Here is a 12,047-nt window from a genome sequence, read left to right on the forward strand (position 1 = left end):
TGTTAGGACCGTAGGAGGAGAAGAATTTTCCATGTGGGGATGAAGAGAAAAATGAGAGAGGAAGAGCGATATGAGAGATCGGGAGAGAGACGTGAGAAAGAGAGGCTACGTTTTTCGTGGAAGGAAAGAGATACTACGATTGCTTTCATTGCGGTATTATCAGGTGGACGACTCATATACCTTTTTTTTCTGTTGCGAAGTTTTCCAAAAGATCTACACCATTATAATTTGGACCCACCAGATTAACGGCTCATAAATACTAATTAACGTGGTAATTACATGGAAGTCTGTAATTAGTATAGGTATAGATAGATTATTAGATAATTATATAAAGTAGGTGATCAAATAAATGCCCTCATATCTTGTGTTTCTTCTAACGGGCTTTGCTAATACTCGTCAAGAAGTGCAGCCTTGTTTTGTGTATAACGCCTAGTTCATTTGTTACCTTCATCTGTGGTTTATGTCCGTACAACTTACTCCTTATGTATATGACAATCTTCACAATCTATCAAGAATCATGTAGATTGATTAATCATTGTTTTGCTTCTCCCTCAAACATGGTGCAAATCGTCATTGCAATAAGATCATATATCTCTAGCTTAAGGTTCTACCTAAGAATAAAATGGGACATGTGGTTAGTGCAGAATAAATTTCTTCCTGAATAATGAGATATTATCAAATTTACCTTGGACGTGTCTTCTTAGGTTCTTCTTCACATTTTGGACAGTAGAATGGGTTCCTTTTTTTGTACTACTTTTTTGTTATATTTGCCGCATTATATGTAGTACCACTTATCTCATATATTAATTTGCTTGATCGCTGATTCTGCAGTATAGAACTTTTCATGTCCATCGCAGGATAAATTAGCACATAAATATATGAAAAAAGAATACAGGCAAATATATATATATATCATGGACTATAAATTCAATGTTTGCTCTAACTTCAAATATATTGAATATTAGATGGAATTGGAGCATTCTTACTAATATTAGCCAGAAACTATACTAACCTAAACCATGAGAGTAATCGTGCTGCACAGGCACCGAGAAATATTTTTCTAACCTAACTCATGAGAGCAATCATGATTCACTACCATGAAATATTGTTTGACATCTGTATGTGCTATGATAGATACTGTTAAAATAAGTGGTTAAAGAAACCAATAATTTTTACGCCGTAGATATATATACCTGGCATTTGTGTTTTACTCTTAATTTTATTAAATGGCAAGATGCCTACAAAAGTGTCCTCCTACCAACCGGGGGTCCTTTATTCATGCATATGTGCCTAGTTCATTATATCCTTTAGCCAATTCAACTTGACATGAGGCACGCATCAATAAGTCACCAGTTAGGCAGTGCGCATGGTCTAAAAATACAATGAATCAGTTATATGCCGTCGCCCATGTAATTTGTCAGGTGTGTGCTTCTCACCTAGCTAATCTTTGTAATCATTTTTGCGTTGGGTCAACTTCAATAAAATGAACCAATACACATCATCGCTCTTTCAGATACATGATCTAGTCCTTTTATTTTTATATAGTCCAATCTGATATTTATCTCAAAAGGTATAATTAGTATATACAAAATATGAAGGCCACTATTTCTGGCGGTTTTCGTTTGGTGCATGGCTTCATTTACATGTTAATAGATCTTCCGATGATTACACTTAAAAACTATGTGCAAGGAGAAACAAAAAAGAAACATTGTACATACATGGAGTTGTGTACAGCATGCCTGAGATGTGACAGGAATACATGCAACAAGGAGAGGAAACTTCTTTTCTGTGAACACGCCACATGTCTATCCTGTACAATGCAATAGATTTATGCGGAAATTCCCACTACGCAAAGCCTGCAAACAAAATAAAATATAATATCAGATTGATTAAGCTTGTAAGTAAACTTAGTTGAACATGAACCAAGATGACGAAATTACAGGCTGCATCTGAAATTCTGAACATGTAGGAAATATGGCTTCATCTGAATACAAAGGATGTAGCCTGACATGCAGAGGAGCACGTAATCTCGCCTTCCGGGTTTCGCGAGTCTGCTCGACACTTCGAGTTCCGTCAGGAGATGATGCAACGACGTGGCTGGCTACATCCCAACGTCCAACATGCAGGAAACCTTGATCTGCTGATTTAAATTGAAGCGTTTTCTAGCCGAGGAGAGAACTGAAAAGAGAAAACACAGAGCAGCATCAGAACATAATCACTATCCTCATAATCCAGAAAATTGACACCACGTGAACACCAGCCATGAATCAATTGTCTCTTGTGAGTTCATGCATCTGGGGTTTCACCGGGAACCTCATCAGTGTTGACAATGACAGTGGTGTCCCGGACAGTACTCTACGGTATCGACAGATATAGCTAGACCATAACATGAGATGTTGACTTGAGATAGCTGGCATGGCAGTAGTCATGATCGGCCGGCTCCAGTATTTTACCGTAGCTATTTTATTCGGGATTCTATCTATTTATTAAACCCCCACGACAGCAAATACCTCAGATTGCATCGACATGGTCTCCTGCTAGGGGTTCAAGCACTTGATAATCCCCACGACCAGGAGTACCTCAGACTGCGGGGTTGCGGTCTCCTGCTAGGCGCTGCAGCCCAAGAAGTTTGAACGCAGCAAGCCGAGCCTCAGACCTCATCAGCATCGAGCTCGCGAGGGAGGGCGAGGCTGAAGGGGGAGCTTGTACGTAGACCGAATTGCTGACAATTGCTGGGTCAAACAAACATATAATCTGAATTTTGGTGCCACAACACCACATGTGAAGAAAAACAAATCTAACTTCAGGTGCTCTTTCATACCAGGCCCACAGCAAAGGCGGCGGCTGCGATCTCGAGCAATCAGGATGGGCTGGCGAAACCGCGAGACGGTAAGGCTTTGATCATTAGCTATGGCAAGCAGGTCTAGATCGGTTCCAGGCCAAGAAAACTACCAAAATACTATTGCAAATAATAACTGGAGGGAGTTAGTCAAACGGATCTACGACAGCGCCGATAGGGAGGAGGAGCATACACTTGAGACGGAGGTGATCTCATACTGAAATACCTCATCGTTGAGGATAGAGCGGAGGAGATGAATAAGAAGAGGTAGGTGGGTCGATTTCTTGTTAGGACCGTAGGAGGAGAAGAATTTTCCATGTGGGGATGAAGAGAAACATGAGAGAGGAAGAGCGATATGAGAGATCGGGAGAGAGACGTGAGAAAGAGAGGACGTGAGAAAGAGAGGCTATGTTTTTCGTGGAAGGAAAGAGATACTACGATTGCTTTCATTGCGGTATTATCAGGTGGACGACTCATATACCTTTTTTTTTCTGTTGTGAGTTTTCCAAAAGATCTACACCGTTATAATTTGGACCCACCAGATTAACGGCTAACAAATACTAATTAACGTGGTAATTACCTGGAAGTCTGTAATTAGTATAGGTATAGATTATTAGATAATTATATAAAGTAGGTGATCAAATAAATGCCCTCATATCTTGTGTTTCTTCTAACGGGCTTTGCTAATACTCGTCAAGAAGTGCAGCCTTGTTTTGTGTATAACGCCTAGTTCATTTGTTACCTTCATCTGTGGTTTATGTGCGTACAGCTTACTCCTTATGTATATGACAATCTTCACAATCTATCAAGAATCATGTAGATTGATTAATCATTGTTTTGCTTCTGCCTCAAACATGGTGCAAATCGTCATTGCAATAAGATCATATATCTCTAGCTTAAGGTTCTACCTAAGAATAAAATGGGACATGTGGTTAGTGCAGAATAAATTTCTTCCTGAATAATGAGATATTATCAAATTTGACTTGGACGTGTCTTCTTAGGTTCTTCTTCACATTTTGGACAGTAGAATTGGTTCCTTTTTTTGTACTACTTTTTTGTTATATTTGCCGCATTATATGTAGTACCACTTATCTCATATATTAATTTGCTTGATCGCTGATTCTGCAGTATAGAACTTTTCATGTCCATCGCAGGATAAATTAGCACATAAATATATGAAAAAAGAATACAGGCAAATATATATATCATGGACTATAAATTCAATGTTTGCTCTAACTTCAAATATATTGAATATTAGATGGAATTAGAGCATTCTTACTAATATTAGCCAGAAACTATACTAACCTAAACCATGAGAGTAATCGTGCTGCACAGGCACCGAGAAATATTTTTCTATCCTAACTCATGAGAGCAATCATGATTCACTACCATGAAATATTGTTTGACATCTGTATGTGCTATGATAGATACTGTTTTTTTTTGAGGGGTAAGACAGTAGGAGAGGCTCCTATTGTGTGTATATATTTCTACCTTTTGAAAAGGTTACATGTGAGTTACAGTAGTGTTAGAAGGGGTGTTCGACCACACCCCCATCACATGGAGGGGGGGTCGTGGAGGAATTGAAAGAGGTTACTATCTAGAAGGTACAAGGAGGGAATTAGGTAAGAGAGTTACAAAAAGTAGTTACAAATGTCCTCTGCGCCTCCTTTACCCTGTGTTGGAGGAGACCAAAATCTCTCTTGAAACGTGTCAACCAAGAGCCAGTGCTGGGGTCGACCCCTCTGAAGTGTTTGTTATTGCGTTCTTTCCACAAACTCCATGCTGCTGTGAGAAAAATTTCCATGAAGAGAGGTCGATGCTCAGACTCATTGATTTGTGCGATCAGATCAAGTCTGGAGTCAAACTCAGGCCAGTCAATGCCAAGTTTCTCCCAACAAGCTTCACTGAAGGGGCAGGTAAAGATCATGTGGTCTACGGTTTCTTCAATATGTTGTCCACACAGAAGGCAGTCAAAGACTTCACCAATGTTGTAATGACGACGTTTCAGCATGTTCCTTGTGTTCAAACGATCGAGAAGGAGCAGCCAGCCAAAACTTTGATTTTCATGGTGCTTTTGGAACGCCAAAGCAACCTGAAGGTTGGGTGCTTTGGGGCAAGTCTAAAACAGAATCTGTAGTAATCAGTCGCTTTGAACTCTGTTTGCCCCCAGGTATAGTGCCAAACATCAGCGGTAGTCGTGGATGGGCGCATGTGGGTGGACAAGGACTGCAGGTCTCGAACTTCCAATAAGGCTTCGGGAGAAAGCGGCAGGTGGAAAAGATCATGCAGTGACGTGCTCTCCAAGAAATCCTTGACGGATGCATCTTCATGCAAGGCAAAGGAGAAGGCCCGGGGGTGCGACACGTCCAAGGTGTTGTCTAGCCAGAGATCTTTCCAAAAGAGAGTAGTTGTCCCATCGACCACTTGGACACAAGAGACCCCGCGATATTGAGGTGTGAGTTTAAGTATGTCGCGCCACCAGAACGAGCCGACCGATTCCGAGGCATGCGGGATTTTGTCTGTGTAGTAGGTGTACCAGAGAAGATGCACCCAAGGGACGTCTTTCTTGTTATAGAACTTGTGCAAGAATTTCATTAGTAGGGCTTCGTTCTGTAGTTTCAGATTAATCACACCCAGGCCTCCATTTCTTTTTGGTTTGCAGACCATGCTCCAGGCGGCCAGCGAGTTACATTTGTCCCCGTGTTCAGTCTTCTTATTCCAGAGGCAGCGGCGACGGATCTTGTCCAACATCTCAAGTATTTGAGGGTGTATTTTCAGCGTGCACATGGCATAAATAAGTAGGGATGTTACGGTTGCATTAAGCCTGGAAAGCTTCCCTCCATACGACATCATGGAATTTGTGGCAGTGAGACGTCGTTCTGCACTGCAAACAAGCGGCATGAGGTCTTGAACCGTAGGTTTGGAGATACCCATGGGGAGCCCGAGATATGTAAAAGGCATGGTGCCAACCGAACAGCCAAAGATGTTTGCTAATTCAGCAGTCAAGGCATCATCAAGATTTATAGGGATGAGAGTGGACTTGTTAAAGTTGATCTTGAGGCCAATGGACAATGCATAGTTCGAAAGGATCTGCTTGATAATTCCAGCTTGACGTGGGCAGGCAGGGAGGGCTAGCATGGTATCATCGGCGTATTGGATGACAGGGTATTCAGTTTGACCAGGACAAGAAAAAGGCAGCTCGATTCTCCCCTGTCTAAACGCATTGTTGATGGCAGCCTGAAGGAGATCAGCCGCAAGGACGAAGAGCCGGGGGGAGAGAGGATCACCCTGGCGTACCCCGCTCTTACAGTGGAATTGGCGGCCCGGCACACCATTGAGCAGAACTGAAGAGCGGCCTGTGGAGAAAATGCACTGAATCCAGTTGAGCCATTTGTCAGAAAATCCCATGTGTCGCATGATGTGGATCATTGGATCATGGCCGATGGTGTCAAAGGCTTTTGCAAAATCCAATTTGAGCAGTACGATTCTCCGTTTAGATGCATGGCACTGATGGATATATTGGAAGGCCCAAGTGAGGCAATCTTGAATGGTCCGGCCTTTAAGAAACCCATATTGGTTACGATGGACAAGGGACAAGATGATTTTTTTAAGCGGTTAGCCAAGGGCTTGGTGAGCAACTTGAGGCAACAATTAAGCAAAGTTATCGGTCTGTAATCGTTAACTGTCTCAGGCGAGCGAACCTTTGGGATCAGAGTGATGAGGCCATCATTGATGCTTGTAAGATCAAGGTCTCCAGCGTGGAATTGAGAGCATAGCGCATAGAAATTGGATTTGATCAAAGGCCAGCAGGCCTTGAGGAATGCACCACTGAACCCATCGGGGCCAGGTGCTCGGCCGGCAGGCATCTCTTTAACCACAACATCGATCTCTTCATATGTGAAAGGTTCAGTTAAGTGATCAAGGTTATTGGAGCATTTTATTAACGCGGGTAAGTCAAATTTCATCTCTGCTGGTGATGTAGAACCTAGGCAATTTTTGTATGTCTGAAAGAGAAGAACCTCTTTACTGGTGTGATCTTCCACCTGGTTACCCTCATTATCCAGAAAGCAAGTGATGTTATTATTACGATACGCTCAGTGGCCACTGCCTGAAAGAACTTCGTGTTCTCATCACCAAATTTGATCCAACGGATTGTGCACCGCTTTTTCCAATAGAGTTTCTGATATTGTAAAAGTCGGAGCATATGTTTCTTGAGGATGTTGCGGAAGTTGTTTTCAGGGACGGTAAGGGGCCTTTTATTCTCTAGTTCATCAAAATGAGCCAAAGTTTGGTTACAGTTGCCAATGGCGATCGTCAAACGAGAGATGTTCTTGCTCCAGATCTTGAGAGCATGACGGAGCCTTTTAAATTTCGCACAGAGCACGGTGGCTGCGTTGGATGAGTTGACTGGTTTGTTCCAAGAGGCATTCACAACTTCCATAAATCCAGGGTGAAGTAGCCAGTACGACTCAAATCTAAATATCTTAGTGCGCGGTATGCGAGTTTGGATTGAGACGACACAGGGTATGTGGTCAGAGACAGGCTTACCAAGCGGTTTAACCATTGTGTTGGGGTATACGTTGGTCCAATGCAGAGAGGTGAAAAACCAATCTAACTACTCGAGTAGGGGATCAAGTTGCATATTACTCCATGTGTATGCTCGGCCTTTGACAGGAAGTTCAAGGAGGTTTTGCGCACGGATAATATCATTGAAAGTGACCATGTCAGCAGTACTACCGCCAGGTTTGTTACGATTATCAGGTGCACGAATATAGTTGAAATCACCCAGTAAGAGCCAGTCCTGAGACGCTGGTATGTCTAAATCATACAACCAATTAGTGTACGTCTCTCGATCATCCCCCGTACATGGTCCATATATATTAGCTAGTGTCCAAGTTTGCTGAGACTGTGTGCTGATGAGATTAACAACAAGCGCAAAGTGATCTGAGAATAAGACTGAGCCCGTAAACATTGAGCTCTTCCAAATCGTAATAATACCACCAGAAGCGCCACGAGAAGGCACATACGCAAAGCGATCAAACTGTCGGGGACAGCAGGTTTTGATAAAAGCAAGATCAAACGAGGTTTTTTTTCATTTCTTGTAAACAGACGATCGCACAACCACTGGTAAGGATAGCATTATGAAGCGCTAACTGCTTAGGTTCAGAGTTGAGACCACGAATATTCCAGGAAAGAACATTCCAAGAGCGCAAAAGGGACATAAAAACACAGGTAATTAAGCAGAGGTGTGATTACCACTGCCTCCAGGAGCGTGAGCATCATGAGTAGCTTCTGGATCTTCATCAGGCAGCATGTTGGATGGCCCCGCCAAGAGAGCTTCTTCAGTTAGTTCTGCGGCTGGGATAGCACACCTGTTGATGCCGACATCTTGCAGCGTAGCAATGGGAGTTGGGGGGGGGATGTCTTCAGAAACTTGCTCTTGGTTGATAGATGAAGAGGAGTCCACCGCAGGTACGATCCTTGGTTTAACCTTGGAAATGGGAGGGCGGGTATCAGTGGGCATGTTGACCTTGAAACCGCTGTACTTGTTAGTACGGGTGCTGCGTCGAACTTCGACCGTGGAAATTGGTGGCACAACAGTTTTGGAGCGACGGTCGCGGGTCACTAAATGTCCAGAAGGTATCTCAATATTGACAGCGGAAAGCCCCAGACCATCATGAGAGAGCTCTGCTGGGTGAGAAATGGAAGAACCAGGATCCAGGGGGTGTGCCGCTGTCAGTAGTTGAGTGTTAGGCAGATGTTCAGATGCCTCAGAAGCAGCCACCATTTGGGCGGTTGCAGGCAGTTGGGTTTTAGGAACCTCAAACAGATGATCTTTAGGTGGTTGTGCCATATTTTCAGGTCCAGGCAACTGAAGCTGATCAGAGAGCAGAGCAGGCAGTGCAGTAGATGTAACAGTAGCTTCAGGTTGCAGTTCCTGAATGACCACAGAGGATACTGAAACTGAAACTTCAACACTTGCATTTCTCATACCAAAGGCAATACGCCAGGGCCTAATAGTGGCAATCATGGGCCTGAGAGCATCAAATATGAATGTGTTGAGCCGCTGCCTGGGGATTGGGTCTTCAATCAATAAGGACAGAAGGTCTGAACCTTGGGCCGAGAGACCAAATTGGATGCCATGATCATGTAGAACCACAGAGACAGAAAAGGAGTCATTGGGCATCGCCGCATCCATAGGTTGCAGAGGCTGCTGTGGCATAATGATCATATCAGTATTAGCAGAGCTGCTGTCTTCATCCAAAGTGGAGAGGGAGTCGTTCCAGGCCTGTGTTGGGCTGTCAGTCAGGTTGTTGTCAGGGACGAGGCCATCTTGAACTGTAAGGCCTTGAGCTGCTAGCCATGCTTGGTAGTTGACCAAATGTGGAGGCAGAGGTGATAGAGGAGGGGCAGGCGGCTGAGGCCAAGCACCCTAGGCAGCATTGGCACCAACATTGTTGTCGTTGTGAGCAGCATCTTCAGGGTCAGCAGGAGCAGCATTCTGCACCAGCCAATTGTGAACCTGCTGTTGATACAGTTGTTCAGCAGTGAGCTCAGGGCCAAACTGGGGATGCTGGTCGCCATCTGGCGGCGGCGGTTCTTCACCTGCAGGTAGGACTTCCGGAAGCAAACCGTTCCAGTCATTGCTACGAAGAATTGTGACTTGTACTGTCCAACAGTCTCTAGCCCCCCCAAGCTGCCAAACCACGAAGCTTTTCGGAATCAGACGCAAGCGGAGGACACGGGCTTTGATCAACATGTAGCGCCGGTCCTGCCTCGGATTGTACCAGGACACAAGAGATCCGTAACCACCCAGAGCCTTGGTAATGTAATAGTCAGTCTGATAATCATAAGGAAAACCAAAGAACATTAACCAAACTTCTGGACCAAAGGTAGTGGTGCGACGATTCAGAGCTTCGTTGTGCGAAACAAAAGTGATAAGGAGATCCTCATCTTCAAGCTCAATAGGTGCATTGACAGCAGTGTCCCGCAGAAAAGAATCCGCAAACCTGAAAATCCCAATGCCAAGCGGATGGTCACTAACTTCAGTAGGAAAGAGCTGAGAGGCTTGAAGCTGACCTACGATTGCATTGCGAACTGTAGCCCGGCGATGCAGAGGGACATACTCACTGGCTTCGGCGATGGCCAAGAACTCGTGGCTGAGCGGTGGTATTGGGCCAACGATCATCCCGCTACGCACCACCCGGTCCGCCGGGCCTGGCTCGATGGCGAACCCCGGGGGGAGGAACGGCACTGGATTGAGCGGGTAGTTTGCCATTGCTAAGGTCTGCGGGGGCGGCGAGGTCTGGCCAGTGAGCGAAGTTGGTGATGGGACTGGACAGAGGCATGTCTGTTGGATATTCGAGGAGGGAGACGGAGCGTGAGGGGTAGGATTGGAAAGTGGAGTGGATTTGGGAATCCATTTCCATCTTTGAGCGTGGATGCGTCTGCGGCAGGATCGGGCCACGTGTCCATAGAACGCACAAACCGTGCATCGGACGGTGCGTCTAGAGCCGTTGCGGATGTGGGATATAGGATGTGAGGGCACAAAGGATCCCATATTGATGCCCCGATTTGTAGTCACCAAATTCAGCTCATCAATTAGAGGAGACTTACCAATGCTGGGGCAATGACTTGCCTTGTGATCAGGTGCGAAGCAATGAATGCAAATCACTCTGGCCTTGCAGGAAATCTTGCGGTGGCCCCATTGTAGGCAACGAGAGCAGAGTGAGGCCCAATTAGTGGATAAATCGATAATTTCCTGTTATGTATAATGGGCTTGGGCCAAGTCTGCTTTGTGCTTGGCATGGAGTGTAGGCGGCCAACTAGAATGTTCAGGTGCATAGCTGAGGGCAGATTTCAGAAAGCAGCGTGGTAGTGGTGGATATGGAGCATTTAGGGGGCAATTAAATGCCCCAAGAATAATGTAATTAGGCGATTGCTTATCCTCCAATTCCGCCTCAGACATAAATAGTTCCATTAATGCGATGCGATCAATGTTGTCCGAGGGAATAGCGCTGAAATTCGAAGAAATCTTTTCCTGAATAATTGGAGAAAAAGTCCCAAACTGAGGATGAATATCCTGCCGCTCAAGGCGTTGATTCGTCGTAATCAAAGAAGAGGATGAAGCTTCATCAGCATCCTTGTTGGTGAAATCCATTTGGGCGAGTGGAACCAGAGTAGACAAGGTGGTTTCCCTAGGAACCGAAGAATGAACATGGTTGGTAGAATGTAGGAATTCAAACCTAGGCTTGATAGCCACCAGGCGACGCGCTGAAAGATCAGATAATTCCACGTCCGCATGCCAATATGCCTTGGAGAACGGAGCTCTGGTGAATTTTCCTTTGAACAAGTGAAAGTGGCAAACAAAATCTGGCCAAATACGATCCTTAAGCTTGTAAATGAAATGCCCCACTTTGTTGTTTGCCACAGAAAAATGAAATGATCGAGGGTTAAGTTGAGTCACATTAAAACCAGAGCTAATACCACCAATGCAACATTGGAGAGCAATACCAACAGATTCCACCGAAAGAGGGAATGAAGCCGAGGAGAAAGAAACGACCAAGAAAAACTCCTTGGTATCACGAGAGGGGGAGAAATGCACGGTTGATCGAAATTTTCTCCTCACCTGATCAGCCAGGGCTAGGCCTCGGGCAAAATCCCAATGTAGTAGGCCTTCCATGGTAGGATTTGAGGGCTAGAGGACGCCATTGTTGGTGGAAAGCGGGTGGGAGAGGGAGGAGAGGAGAGGAGAGGTGGGAGACGCCATTAGCAGATTTGCCTTTGGTCTGATAGATACTGTTAAATAAGTGGTTGAAGAAAACTAATAATTTTTACGCCATAGATATATATACCTGGCATTTGTGTTTTACTCTTAATTTTATTAAATGGCAAGATGCCTACAAAAGTGTCCTCCTACCAACCGGGGGTCCTTTATTCATGCATATGTGCCTAGATCATTATATCCTTTAGCCAATTCAACTTGACATGAGGCACGCATCAATAAGTCACCAGTTAGGCAGTGCGCATGGTCTAAAAATACAATGAATCAGTTATATGCCGTCGCCCATGTAATTTGTCAGGTGTGTGCTTCTCACCTAGCTAATCTTTGTAATCATTTTTGTGTTGGGTCAACTTCAATAAAATGAACCAATACACATCATCGCTCTTTCAGATACATGATCTAGTCCTTTTATTTTTATATAGT

The sequence above is a fragment of the Triticum urartu genome, chromosome 7, assembly GCF_003073215.2.
Source record: "Triticum urartu cultivar G1812 chromosome 7, Tu2.1, whole genome shotgun sequence".
NCBI classification, from domain to species: domain Eukaryota; kingdom Viridiplantae; phylum Streptophyta; class Magnoliopsida; order Poales; family Poaceae; genus Triticum; species Triticum urartu.